The following is a 14276-nucleotide window of genomic DNA, read 5'->3' as shown; positions in this document are numbered from 1 at the left end:
GACACTTGAGGTGGTGTAAAAAGCGACACCACCGGTCAGCGATCAAGGGCGCCCATAACCAGGTGGCCGGGGGGGGGGGGAGGGGGGGGGGCTCCCATATCTCTCAAGTATAGGAAGAAAATATAGCGCAGTCAGGTGATTTTCTTTCAAGAAAATGTTTGAAAAATTGGTATTGCGCAGGTTTTTAACAGGATCGAGCTGGACCTTTTTAACAGCTAATGCTAGTCACCATTTGTTTTCCAAAATGTTAAAAATTCTCCATGCTCCAAGCAAGGTCTTGATGATGATGTTTGGTTTGTGGGGCGTTCAACTGCGCGGTTATCAGCGCCCGTACAAATTCCCAACCTTCTTTCAGCCCAATCTCGCCACTTCCATGAATGGTGGTAAAATGATGAGGACAACACAAACACCCAGTCATCTCGAGGCAGGTGAAAATCCCTGACACCGCCGGGAATCGAACCCGGGACCCCGTGCTCGGGAAGCGAGAACGCGATTGCGAGACCACGAGCTGCGGACCCCAAGGTGATCCCCCCCTCCACTACAAACTATCGCACGACTGCTTTTGAGTTAGTGGATGACTGGAAACGAGTGATCTGGAGTGATGATGGTGCTATACATTCCTGGAGAACGTTACCTGCCACCATGTGTGTTGTCAAGGGTGAAGTATGGAGGAATCTGATGTTGCAGTATGGGGGTGTTCTTTGTGGTTAGGGTATGGCTCCCTTATTGAGCTTAAAAAGCGCAAAACACAGAAGGATATGAACACCTTTTACAGCACTGTGTACTGCATACAGCAGAGGAACTGTTCGGAGACGATGATGTTGGTATGAGTGTGACAGTGGACCCTGTCAGAAAGCAGCAGTTGTGTGGCAATAGTTTGTGGAAAATAACAGACCTGAAATGAATTGTCCTGTTCAGAGTCCCGTCCTAAACCCATCGGAGCACCTTTAGGATGAGTTAGAACATCGACTTCGCTCCAATCCCCAGCACCCAACATGATTCTCTGGTTTCAGCTCTTGACGATGAATGGGCTGCCATTTCTCCACTTACATTCAGGCACCTCACTGAAAACGTCCCCAGTAGAGTTAAAGCCGTCATAAAGACAAAGGTTGGACGTATTACATATTAATGTCCACTATTAGCTGTTCGAATACTTTTGATCAGATGATGCAAAGTCCCATTGCTTCCAATGATGACGTGATTATGTTTTCATTGTTTCATTACCAGTCAATGTAAAGCCGTAATAAACAGCACAACAGTCTCAAAACATAAACTTTACACTTTCGTTGAGTTGGCTCACTTGACGTAACGAAAGTAGTTCCATCTAAAAAAATGAATAAAACATTGCGTTCACGATTCTGTCCAATTCTTGAGTTTTCATTCGTCCCGCGATCTAGTGACCGCTGATGACACTGTCTCGAAGACGGGTCTTGTTGCTGTATTTTTATTCTCACCACAGCAATTACAGTTAGTTTACCATGGTGAGCTACGCTTGTTAGGCATTTAATTCTTAATTAATTTTCTTCCTTGTTTCAAATGAATGTTGTCATCTTGTTTTCAGAATGATTAAATTCTGATAACGTTTTCATCTGTTATTCGCTCATAGCTGAATGTTATAGTAACACGGATAGATGTCCGTCATGTGAGTTAGTTGGTACATCACTTCACCGTTTCATTTGCTGTGGTCATTCACGCAACTGGAGGTCATTTAGTCACAAACTTGCCAACCTGGCAAGGACCTGAGAAACAGGCAAGACAGGGAAGAGAGCGATGTAAGTCTATGGTACTGTAGAAGAAGACATTTACATTTGAAAACAAATAATTTCTACTGCTTAAGAAATATTTCTTTTTTTGTTGTAGTCTTCTTATTTGCGTTATTTAAGGGAGGATGTAATGGATTTTGGCCCAAAAAAATCGATTTTTGAAAAACATTATTTTCTTGATCTACACAGTTTAATCTATGTGGTCTGTGAATTTTATGGTGATAGGAGCTTTAGAGATGCCTTTAAATCGTTAAACAGATTAACTCTGCAGTGGCAACCACCCCCATCTTTTCCGACATTTGGGAAACTGCTTGCTTCAGCTGAATTTTTGTCAGTGTGAAGGCTATTTACTTTCGATATCTTTGGCTGACTTCTATGTCTCTGGTTGACATCTATATCTTTGCCTGAAATTTTCTTGCATGTCGTTTGCCTACGTTTTGACAATACTAACACATATTAGTAGGTGGAAGGTTGATTAGGAAATGGAGATTTCATGGAAATCGGTTTCCCATCAAAAAAGAGGAAGCAGCTCGAAATGAATGACATAAGCTCTCAGCTTCAGCATCGAAACATGGGACAGGAGAATTGTACAGGTGCGTGAATGATGTTGATATGGATTCCAATGGATTGAGACTTATTGATTTAGAGCTTCTCTGACAAGCTATACAGTTTTCATGTTCATGTGTTAGCTGTAAAAATATGGAATGCATGATTGTTGTTGAAAAAAGAAGAGTGGGAATAGTTGACACTGGTACCTATGAAAGTAATTTTAGGTTAACGTATGCTCCGAGATGCCTTGGACAGTGCAGGGAAGGAGGTAATTTATTGTGTGGTTTTCTAGACATGCCTCCACCTTGTGCAAGGTCTGAAAAAATAAATAAAGAAATGTCTGATGCTGTATGCGATACTGCCAAAGTTTCTATGAAGAAAGCAGTAGAGGAATTGGTGGAAATAAACCAAAATGAAATAGATCCTGGGTTAGACATTCATGACAGTGAATCTCTTGCAAATGTTACTGACCTGTGTGTGTCTGTAGATAGGACCTGAATGAAAAGAGGTCACACATCTCAATATGGAGTTCCATCTATTATTGGTATTGACTCAGGTAAAGGTTTAGATGTTGAAGTTATGTCTAAATACTGCCACCAGTGCGTAACAAGGAAAATGTCCAACAATGAAGACAGTGAGAAACTGTGGCAAGAAAAGCATGCAGTAGCATGTTCTAAAAATTACGGTGGCTCAAGTGGGGGCATGGAGGCTGCTGCAGTTGTGAGGATGTTCTCCAGATCTGACGACCAGTATGGTTTTAGATATACTAAATACCTTGATGATGGGGACTTCTCCTCGTTCAAAGCTGGAACAGATAAAAAGCCGTACAATACAACAATAGAGAAGATGGAATGTGTTGGGCACATCCAAAAGAGGCGTGGTGGTAGGCTTTGTCGCTTGCTAAAAGAGAGTAAAGGTGAATTACTTGAGGATGGAAAACCACTAGGAGGAAAAGACAGACTTCCTCTGAAAGAAATTGATTCTCTTGTTATCTAATGCGAGAACTGTCAAGAAAAACACACATAATTCAGAGGCAATGAAGCGTGCTGTATGGGCAATTTTTTCCCACAAACTGTCCACTGACCAAACACCAATGCACACTGTGTCCGAAAGACGATTGGTGTACGTTCAACAACAGAAATGAGAAGTATTCACATAAATACTCATTACTAATACCTGTTATGAACGCAATTAAGCCCACATTCAGGGTTCTTGCAAACCCTGATTTATTGAGGAAGTGTCTTCACGGAAAGACACAAAATGAAAATGAAAGCCTCAATAATTTAATTTAGATTAGATGCTCAAAAAGGACATTCTCTGGACTTGGCATTTTACACCATCGACCAGAGCAGGGAATGAAAGCTAACAGATCAGTGTCTTACTTGCAAATACAGGCCAGGCAGATTAACAGAGGAGAGAAGATAAACCTGGAGGATGAGGAATATCAGTATCGAGGATTTTAAATTTGAGGTAAGCTTATTACATGTAGAAAAACGAGAAGAAAATTTTTGAACCTCATTTTCCCTGCTTTACATTATTAGAAGCCTTTTCTCGAAAAGTATATGCGCTAATGCTATGAAATATTCAGGACCTGTTCGCAACGTGTTGTTGTCTCCCTGAAACTAAAACATACGAGATCCTGCTATTAAATTCTGAGTTTTGGATGATTGTGTGCAGAAAAAAAGTTAATTTTGGATGTGCAAAATTAAAAACTCTGTTAATGATACAATTTGTACCATAAATTAATACCTGTAGTTAAGTGGTCTTATAACCTTCTCAGGACATTAGAATAAAATTTTCAAATTAATTGCATGATTAGAATTTGAGTCATGGCCTTTTATAAAAAAAAGAAAATAAAAATATTAAAAAATCAAATTTCTGGCAAAATATTAATCCTGCATGTTTTATTATTCCGTTAAAAAACAGCTCTTTTGCTTTACACGTGCAAAATTTTAGATTTGTACATTAATAAATATGGCTGTAATGATTTTTTAAATAAAAGTTTACATTTTCCGTTACATCCCCCTTAAGACATGCATTTTACTGATTCATCATGTATATAATACGCATTTGTCAATGAAATTATCTGGTTAAAAATAGAAAAAAGTGTTCAGTGCATCTGACTCTCATGCAGAAGACTCGGATTCGATTTCCAACACTGCCAGGAATTTTTCGTTTGTGGGAGGACGAGAACGGGGTGCATTAAGCCTCGTGATGCCAACTGAGCTACTTATATAACAAATAGCATCTGACTCTCATGCAGAAGACTCGGATTCGATTTCCAACACTGCCAGGAATTTTTCGTTTGTGGGAGGACGAGAACGGGGTGCATTAAGCCTCGTGATGCCAACTGAGCTACTTATATAACAAATAGCGTCTCAAAGTTCTGGAAAGTAACAACGGCCGGGAGAGCGGTGTGCTGACCCCATGCTCCTTTATCTCGCATCAGCATGAGGACACACCGACTAGTGGATATCGTGTAGTCTTAAAGACCTGATCGCTGAGTTTAGTTGGTTTAATTGTAATTTGGGAACAGGGATTGAAATCCTCATTTGCAGCCCAGTTTGTTAATAATTACAGTCTTTTGTAAAGAAATAAAAAGTTGTACTGAGTTCAGTCAAGTAATAGTTTTTGGAGGACAATATTTTCGCCTTTACCTGTCACCTTTAGTTAAAAATCAACATAAATCCTTATGCGTTCATACATACCGATACTGTATGAGAACTGTTATTGCAAGTTTGTTCAATGCAACAGGAGTTTTTTTGCAGTGGTAAGACTCAGTGCTGCTGCCTCCTGCATTTCACGAAATTGTTAAATTTTAAGCTAGTTCGTTGCTTCTCGCGGATCCATCGCACTCGCTCAGTGCGAGTCTGTCACGTGACTGTTCGAGCATGCTCGATACTATATCGAGCACTGCGGCATATCGGAAAATTGCAAGCCCGTTCGAACGTATAGTCAGTGCAGCACTAGTTGGCAGTATTTGACTTCAGAAGATAACCCCACAGACGGAGACGAAACATTATGTAATAATGTCATACATCAGTCATGGCCTCTCAGCACGGAAGTTTCAACAGAAGTTCAGAATTCCCTCCAGATTTAAGTTATTAATGATGGGAGAGTAACTTATGTTTGAAATGGGTGAACATGGAAGCCGACAGTAGTCTTTTTCACGATAACATCCCAACATTTACATGAAGTGATGTGCTGTTACTGAGACAGCTTTTTATACGTTTACTGAGTACATAACATATTCTTTAAACGATAAAATCTCAGCAGTTGGGATCTTTTGTGACTTATGGAAGGCATTTTATTGTGTCAGTCATAATATTCTGTTGTAGAAGTTAAGTTTTTATAGAAAATGTAGATCAGTATATGCCTGGTATAGTTCTTATTTAAGAAAGAGGATGCAGAAAGTTACTCTAGACTGTCTGAGTAATACAATGAACGACGTCACATAATCTGAATGTGGAAAATTGACAATAGTAGTCCCTCAGTGTTTGATCACTGGCCCACTACTCTTCTTCATTTGTGTTAATTATCTACCATATAGCTTAAATCAGCAGGGAGAAATAATCATGTCTGCAGATAATACAAGCAATGTTGTGAAAATAAGCAAAGAACCATCAACAGAGAAAGTAGCAAATGAAGTTTTTGTCAAAGTTACAGATTGCTTTTGCACAAATGGGCTACCTTAATGATTTGAAAAAAAAAAAAAACCCACAGCTCATCCAGTTTTGAATTATCAAAAATATCTCACCTTCTATTTACTAGTGTACCAACAAGGGATACTATACGGAGTAGAAAGTTCTAAGTTCTTAGATGAACATATCGATGAGAATTTAAACTGGAAAAGCTATATTGAAGAGTTGCTAAAACGTTTAATTTGGCTATTATTGCCGTAAAAACAATTGCTAACTTTGGGGACGTAGAGGTCCGTAAAGTAACGCATTTTGCGTGTTTTCAGTCACTGATGTCTTGTGGGATAATATTCTGGTGTAACTCTTCACTTAGGCAAAATGTATTCATTCTACAAAAAAAGTAATTAGAACTATGTGTGAAGGTCACAGATCTATATCTTGCTTACATGTCTTTAAGCAACTGGGAATGTTAATCACAACATCACAGTAGATTTAATAACTTGTGAAATTTCTTATCAGAAATCCATTTGAGTCTGAGAGTAACAAATATATTCTCAAGGACAACTATAGGAGGAAAAATGATCTGCATTACTCTTTAATGAATCTAACTTTGGCACAGAGAGCGTTGGAATAAGCAACTTTATCTCTCTTTGACATCTTTGGGTTCAGACAATATACCCAAAGGAATAAAATGCCTTACAGGCACAGAAATGTTTTTAAATTCAGATTACAGATTTTTCTACTCAACAACTTGTTGTATGCCATAGAGGAACGCTTGAATAGTAATAATGAGTCACTTACAGAGAAAGCCCTCTAAATTACTAGCATGTAGTCATATGAATATTTTTTCATCTCCTTTTAGATATGTGTCCCATGTGTGTTCACTTGACTGTTCCATATGCTAACGTTTATATCATGCATAAGACCTATAGAACACGTAACTAAGTAACCGTCAACGAACATCTGGGATGAGGTCCCTCTGGATGCTATTTTATTCATGCCATTTTATTCTCAGTTGTTGCATTAATGCGATATTTTGTAGCGTTTCATGAATAGACGTAGTAAAATTATATATATATATATATATATATATATATATATATATATAATTTCTATTTGTTATTATTATTTAGTGGATTATCATTGAGCAATATGAATTTTAACTCTTCATATCATTTTCTTAATCTATCGCCTTGTACCTACTTCTGCTAGTTTGTACCTTATCCTTCTTTGTAAACGAAGGGAGAACATTGTGTGTGACGTGACCGATGAGATATATTCAGTTGGTTGGTTGATTTGGCAGAGGGGACTAAACAGTAGGGTTACCTGTCCCATCGGATTAGGGAAGGCTTAGGAAGGAAATCGGTCGTGCCATTTCAAAGGAAACATTCCGGCATTCGCCTGAAGCGATTTTGGGAAATCACGGAAAACCTAACTTAGGATGGCGGGTTTGAATCGTCGTCCTCCCGAGTGTATGAGTCCAGTGTGCTAACCACTGCGCCACCTCACTCGGTGACATATCCGGTTTGTCCAGCTCTTCTCAGCAATGCTCTAGCACCTGCATATTATTACGCAACGTCTTCAGACTACCTGACTACTCTTAGTTCCATTGAAGAGAGAGCAAAAGTAGGAGATAAGGAGCAGCTATTTACCTTGATTGAGAAGCAGATGCCCTGACCATTAATTGACTCTGTAAAATAGCGACAAAAATCGTTTTTTGACAGTTCGTTAGCACGCAGCGTGATTTTTGATGATGGTAGAAAATTTCAGAAGGGATGAAGAAGGGAAAATGTATGAATGTGAGTTAGGTAATTCTGGTCTGAGAACGACTAGGCAAAAGTTGTAAGCAAAAATTATAAAATCTGTAATTTACCATTCATTTGTTGATGAGAAGGCTAGACCCTTTTTCCTAGTAATTTTATTTATCTGCAGTACTTGGGCTAACTGCTACTTTCAACACTTGTTCAAAGTGAGATCAACTAGATTATTTCCAAGCAAAACACGCTAGCAAAATTTTCTCTTGTACCTGTCGAAACAACATAGGTTGGACAGTGTCATAGTCAAAGAGAATTAATAACAGGAGTTTTTCTTCAGTCTTGATGGGTGTCTAATAGAGCAACGTTTGGCAAGAAGTCAATGCAATAGAGTTCACATAGTAACACTTATGTCTATTATTGACACTGTAACATCTGTATTCTTTAACTTCCTTGACTTGAGATGCATGTTAATTTTTTTCGCGTTTTTAAACTTTATGTAATCAAAAATAGTTTTCTAAATCTCTTTTCTAAGGCTATGTTATGTATGTACTAAATTGTAACATACTCGTACGTAACTGGTTCGTGTTTACAGACTGTAGGAATGTATGAAATAGAAAAACTGGAGGGAAGTTCTTCCACGACAGAAAAATTTAGGCGGGAATTTAAAAGGTGGGTAGGTGGTGTGAAGTTACGTGAGAAGTCTTTGTGGCATATATAGTCTGTCGCTAGCCTTCATGACACAACGTCTCAGGGACTCAGTGAAGTAAGAATATCTGGAAAAGTGGAATAAATATGCTTAGAATGTGAATTGTTATTTGCTATCGTATCACGGAATTTATTGGATTACTCTGAAAATAGCATTTCCGACATCAAGGTGAGATATACAGAGTAAAATACGCCAAAAAACCATGACTGCATCAGACGACATTATTCTATTACTACAGAAGAGAAACATTACATCCACCTTCAGGCAAAGTAAAGTTTAGTTTTGTGTAACTATATATGGACCAGTGTTTACTGAAGTCTTCATCTTATAATTAATATTAACTATGTGTCACAAACACTGATTTCACTTTGTGTCACATATCTTGATAGGTTCTCATTCGTGTTACAAAAATACTCGAGTTTTTCTTAGTAAAACTTCAAGTGATGAACTGAGTAATTTCAATGATTGAAAGAAGTGTTAATTTTCGCGGAGCAATAGTTTTTGATTTAGCAAGTAGTCTTTTGTATGAACTGCTCCAAGTGGTAGTTAAAGATCATAAGTTCAACACGTAGTAAAAGAATATTTAAAACAGTTCTCATTTATTCAGTTGCACATTTTTTCTCCATTTTCCCTAACCCCCCCCCCCTATCCTTATCGTATACGCCGGCCGCGGTGGTCTAGCGGTTCTAGGCGCGCAGTCCGGAACCGCGCGACTGCTACGGTCGCAGGTTCGAATCCTGCCTCGGGCGTGGATGTTTGTGATGTCATTAAGTTAGTTAGGTTTAAGTAGTTCTAAGTTCTAGGGGACTGATGGCCACAGATGTTAAGTCCCATAGTGCTCAGAGCCATTTGAAGCCATTTATCGTATACCTCCACCAGAAACCCATTTAAACTAATTTGAAGCCATATTGACTATTAATCAACCGTGACTGTTTAAAAAATATGAAAAGGTTTTCAAATACCACTACCAGTCACAAAATTTGTTCACAACTGCCGGCCGGTGTGGCCGTGCGGTTCTAGGCGCTTCAGTCTGGAACCGCGTGACCGCTACGGTCGCAGGTTCGAATCCTGCCTCGGGCATGGATGTGTGTGATGTCCTTAGGTTACTTAGGTTTAAGTAGTTCTAAGTTCTAGGGGACTGATGACCACAGATGTTAAGTCCCATAGTGCTCAGAGCCATTTGAACCATTTTTTGTTCACAACTATATTATTTATCTAGCGACATGTTTCGAGGTATGCTTTTTCATCAGGTTACATTGGCATGGCAAAAACATTTAACACACGTGTATACAGATATTAAAGCAGTCATATAAATAAGCTTTAATATCTATATAAAGATTTGTTAAATGTTTTTGTAATGCCAATATAGCGTGATGATGAGGTACCACCTTGAAACATGTCGCTAAATAAATAACTTAGTTGTCAACAAATTTTGTGTTCGGTAGCGGTATCGGAAAACCTTTTCATACCTGTTTAAAACATTGACCGCAGTTGTAAAATATAGTACTCTGATCTGAGGATCTGAACAGACAAGACAGATTGCCGACACAACTACTTAGGGAAATTGTAAATTTATGTACAATTCTTTTCTACTTACTGTAAAACATTAGACGATACATATTTTGTTTTACTTTGTTTCAGATCTTAAGATGGTCCAGAGTGACTGAAACATGTAATGTAATTGAAAATGTGCAACTGAGACTGAACAACAAATGAGAATTTTTTTAGATACCAATAAAGTTGCTGATTCTCTCAGGACTAATATGTCAGCTGTAGTGAAAATGACATTTAATTAAACTTTCTATAAAAAGAGTTAAATTTCAAGAACCATTAAAATCATTTATCAGAGTATGTAATTTCCTTTGGAACAGTTATTACAAAATCAGAAACAGGCTATAACGTTTTAATGGCCTATAACACTTCTACTTGTGTAACAGGTTTGTGTTATTAGTTTCATGTATTTATACTTACATTATTTTTTAATGCTGAAAGTATTGTTCAAAAGCAAAGTTACAAAAGAGGATAGTATAGGGACACCTGATGAATTACCCCAAAAAATAATCCCATATGACATTATGGAGTGACAGTAAGCATAGTATGCCAGATTTTTCATTTTTATATCCTCTATGTCTGACAGAATTCCCATTGCAAATAGAAATTTGTTTAGACACTTCAGCTGTTCTATGGTGTGCTCCTCCCAGTTGAATTTACTATCAAGCTGTAATCCCAGGAATTTAACGTTGTCCACTTCTTCTATCTGCTTGTCATCGTATGTTACACATATACTCGTGGGACAACCCTCACAAGTTCTGACCTGCATGTAGTGCATTTTTTTCAAAGTTTAGTGACAAAGAATTGGTTAGGAACCAGGGATTAATGTCCACAAATAATTTATTAGCTGATATTTCTAAGACTACACTTGATTTACTATTTATTGCAATGTTTGTATCATCAGTAAACAAAAGAAACTTGGCATCTGGTAATAATACTGCTGAAAGGTCATTGATATACACAAGGAAAAGTAAAGGCCCTAAAATGGAACCTTGTGGAAGCCCACATGCAATTAGTTCCCAGTTGGATGATGCCTGATAGCTTAATACATGTCTCTTTCCTAATAACACCCTTTGTTTCATGCCAGAGAGATAATATTTGAACCATTTTGCAGCATTTCCAGTTACAACACAATATTCTAATTTACTTAAAAGGATATTGTGATTTACACAGTCAAATGCCTTTGACAGATCACAAAATATACCAGTTGCCTGCAGTTTTTTGTGTAATGAATTAAGTACACTTTCACTGTAAGAGTAGATAGCCTTCTCAATATCAGAGCCCTTTAGAAATCAGAACTGCGACTTTAGCAGTATGTTATTTGTGATAAGATAGTTATAAAGCCGCTTGTACTTTACCTTTTCAAAAATTTTTGAGAATGCTGGCAAAAGTGAATCTGGACGGAAATTTGACGCTTTTTCTTTACCTCCCTTCTTAAACAGTGGCTTAACTTCAGCATATTTCAACCATTCAGGAAATATTCCACTGATAAGCGACTGGTTATACAGACAGCTTAATATGTTACTCAACTCAGAATCAAATTCTTTAATTAACTTTATTGATATTTCATCATTCCCACTAGATGTTTTTTATTTTAGAGATTTTATAATGGACATTCCTTCTGCTGGGATAATGAGGGTCAAATTCATATTATGAAAGTTACCTGAAATGTCTGGTCTGAGGTACCCCATGACAGCATCTACAGAACCTGACAAACCCAACTTTTCAGTAACAGTTACAACATGTTTGTTAAAAAGTTCTGCAACACGATACACATCTGTCACCAATGTATCATATACTCTTAATGCTATTTGCCCCTCATCATATCTAGTTCTACCGGTCTCCTCCTTCACTGTATCCCATACTGTCTTTATTTTGTTGTCAGATATGACTATCTTTTCCTTATAATATATTTGCTTTGATGTCTATATTACAGTCTTTAATATTTTGCAGTATTTCTTGTAACGTGCTATAGCATCAACATCAGAACTGTTTGGGATTGATAGATACAGCTTTTTCTTTTTCTTTTTCATTCATGCCATGAACACTGTGAACATCACTCCAGTGAATGTCTCTGAGGAGTGTCCTAAAATAATCAGTTTTCGGCTCATTGATTACCCTCTTTAGCTCAGTTTTAACAGAGTTTATATCCTGTTCAGTATCAGCATTTAACAGAAGGAACTGCATGTCATGGTCTGAGAGGCCATTGACTATTGGTTTTGTAGTATAATTTTGATCATTGGACTTTTCTATAAATATATTTTCAATGGTTGTTTGTGAGCAATTGGCTACCCTAGTTGGGAAAGTTACAGTGAGAATTAAGTTGAATGATAGTGTTACTAACTCAAATAAGTTCTTATTGGGAGAGTCTTTAAGGAAATCTACATTGAAGTCACTAGCAACCACTATTTCTTTGTTTTTTTTTTTTAAATTATTAAATGGGACAGAACAGCTTCAAGGTGGTTTATGAACACATTAAAGTTACCTGCAGGTGCTCGATATACAGTTAATTTTATGAAGGATTTTTTATGAAATTCTACATCTGTTGCACATGCTTCCATATGCTGTTCTAGGGAAAATTTATCAACGTCTATGTTCTTAAATTTATGACAAAAATGGCTCTGAGCACTATGGGACTTAACGTCTGAGGTCATCAGTCCCCTACTACTTAGAACTACTTAAACCTAACTAATCTAAGGACATCACACACATCCACACAACCTGCGACGTAGCGGTCGCGCAGTTCCAGACAATAGCGCCTAGAACCGCTCGGCCACAAGTCTTAAAAGTTCTATACCAGTGGTCACATGATGTTCAGAGAGACAAATTAGGTCAGCTGGGTTTCAGGACTCTAATTCATCTATGCAGATAATTAATTCATTAATTTTATTTCTCAGTCCTAGAATATTTTGATGCAGTAAAGATAGCTGACGTTTCACATTGACTGAGTTAAAATTGGGTAGAGTAGAAATTTCTGCTGGTCGTTGAAAATTCTTAACCAACAGCTGTTTATTCTGATTTAATAGGCTATAATTATGTTTTTTGGTTTCTTTCTCAAACTGAAGGTTTGTCTCAATCTTTACCACTCTTAAAACTTGGTTTCTTTCTGTCCTCCCAACACTTAAAGGGTCTTTCCTGAACCCTATAAGCACTGGTGTTTTATCACTCATGACATTGCCTCACCCCTTTAATTTTCCTGCTATTTTCCCAGCCAGTTTATTCTTCCCTTTCCTGTTTAGGTGAAGGCCATACCGTGATGCACCTTGATAAAAGTACACACCACCCACAGGTATGTAAATACAACACTAAAAACGACCACCACAGTACATTAATGTTGTTCATGTTGACTGTCAGTAAGAGGTGTGGCAAGTTTTATAAGCAGTGCAAACGGTATCAGATACTGAGTGATCACTGTAAAGGACACAAGAGATGCCGTGTATTCATCTGAGACAACGTTATCAACACGTTACAGAAGTCTAAAGAGGCTTCATTGGGATCTCCACTTGATCAGGTGGTCCAGTTGTCCAGTATCCAAATTTGTGGTCTGACGTTAGACTGTAGGAGAACCTGAGGGTATGCGCACTCTCATTTAGGTTCTGGTTGACATGCCTGCCCACCTCAATGGAAGTAGGTAATATTGAGAGCCAAGCACATAGTAAGCCCTTCATACCTGTGCCTGCCATCTGAAAATAAATAATGGACTCCCTGCCACATTCTGTGTTATCCCACACCATAGGATGGGGATTAGCAGAAGTTGGACTAGGGAATTATCATCCAGGCATAGGCTGCCATTAACACCACAACACAAACAGTTGTATTTTGACTGGTGTTGTGACTGGTAAGCATGGACTGGTGATGAATGGCATCACATAGTGTTCAGCGATGAATCGTGGTTCTGCACTACACCATCATGGGCAAATATTGCAGCGACCTGGGCAGAGATGCCATTCTTTCAATGTTTTGGAGAGGTACAGCGGTGTTACTCCTGGCGTCACAGTGTGTGAAGCCATTGGTCGTGCCTGAGGGAACTCTGTGGCACAGCAGTACACCACAGACATCACGCGTCCTCATGTGGTACCAAGCATGCTACAGTATCACGCTGCCATTTTCCAACAGGGCAATGTCCGTCCACACATGCCACATGTCTCTATGAATCGTCTGCGTGATGTTTAGGTACTCTCACGACGATAAAGATCATCTGACCTGTCCACATTAGATCACGTATGGGACCAGCTCAGTCACCAGCTCCGTCCCAGTGCCAGTATCCAGCTTATAAAGGACAAGTTACAACACTTGTGGACCAGCCTGCCTC

This window comes from Schistocerca nitens, chromosome 3 (assembly GCF_023898315.1).
Source record: "Schistocerca nitens isolate TAMUIC-IGC-003100 chromosome 3, iqSchNite1.1, whole genome shotgun sequence".
Classification (NCBI taxonomy): Eukaryota; Metazoa; Arthropoda; class Insecta; order Orthoptera; family Acrididae; genus Schistocerca; species Schistocerca nitens.
The sequence above is the reverse complement of the archived record's forward strand: the minus strand, read 5'-3'. Positions refer to the sequence as shown.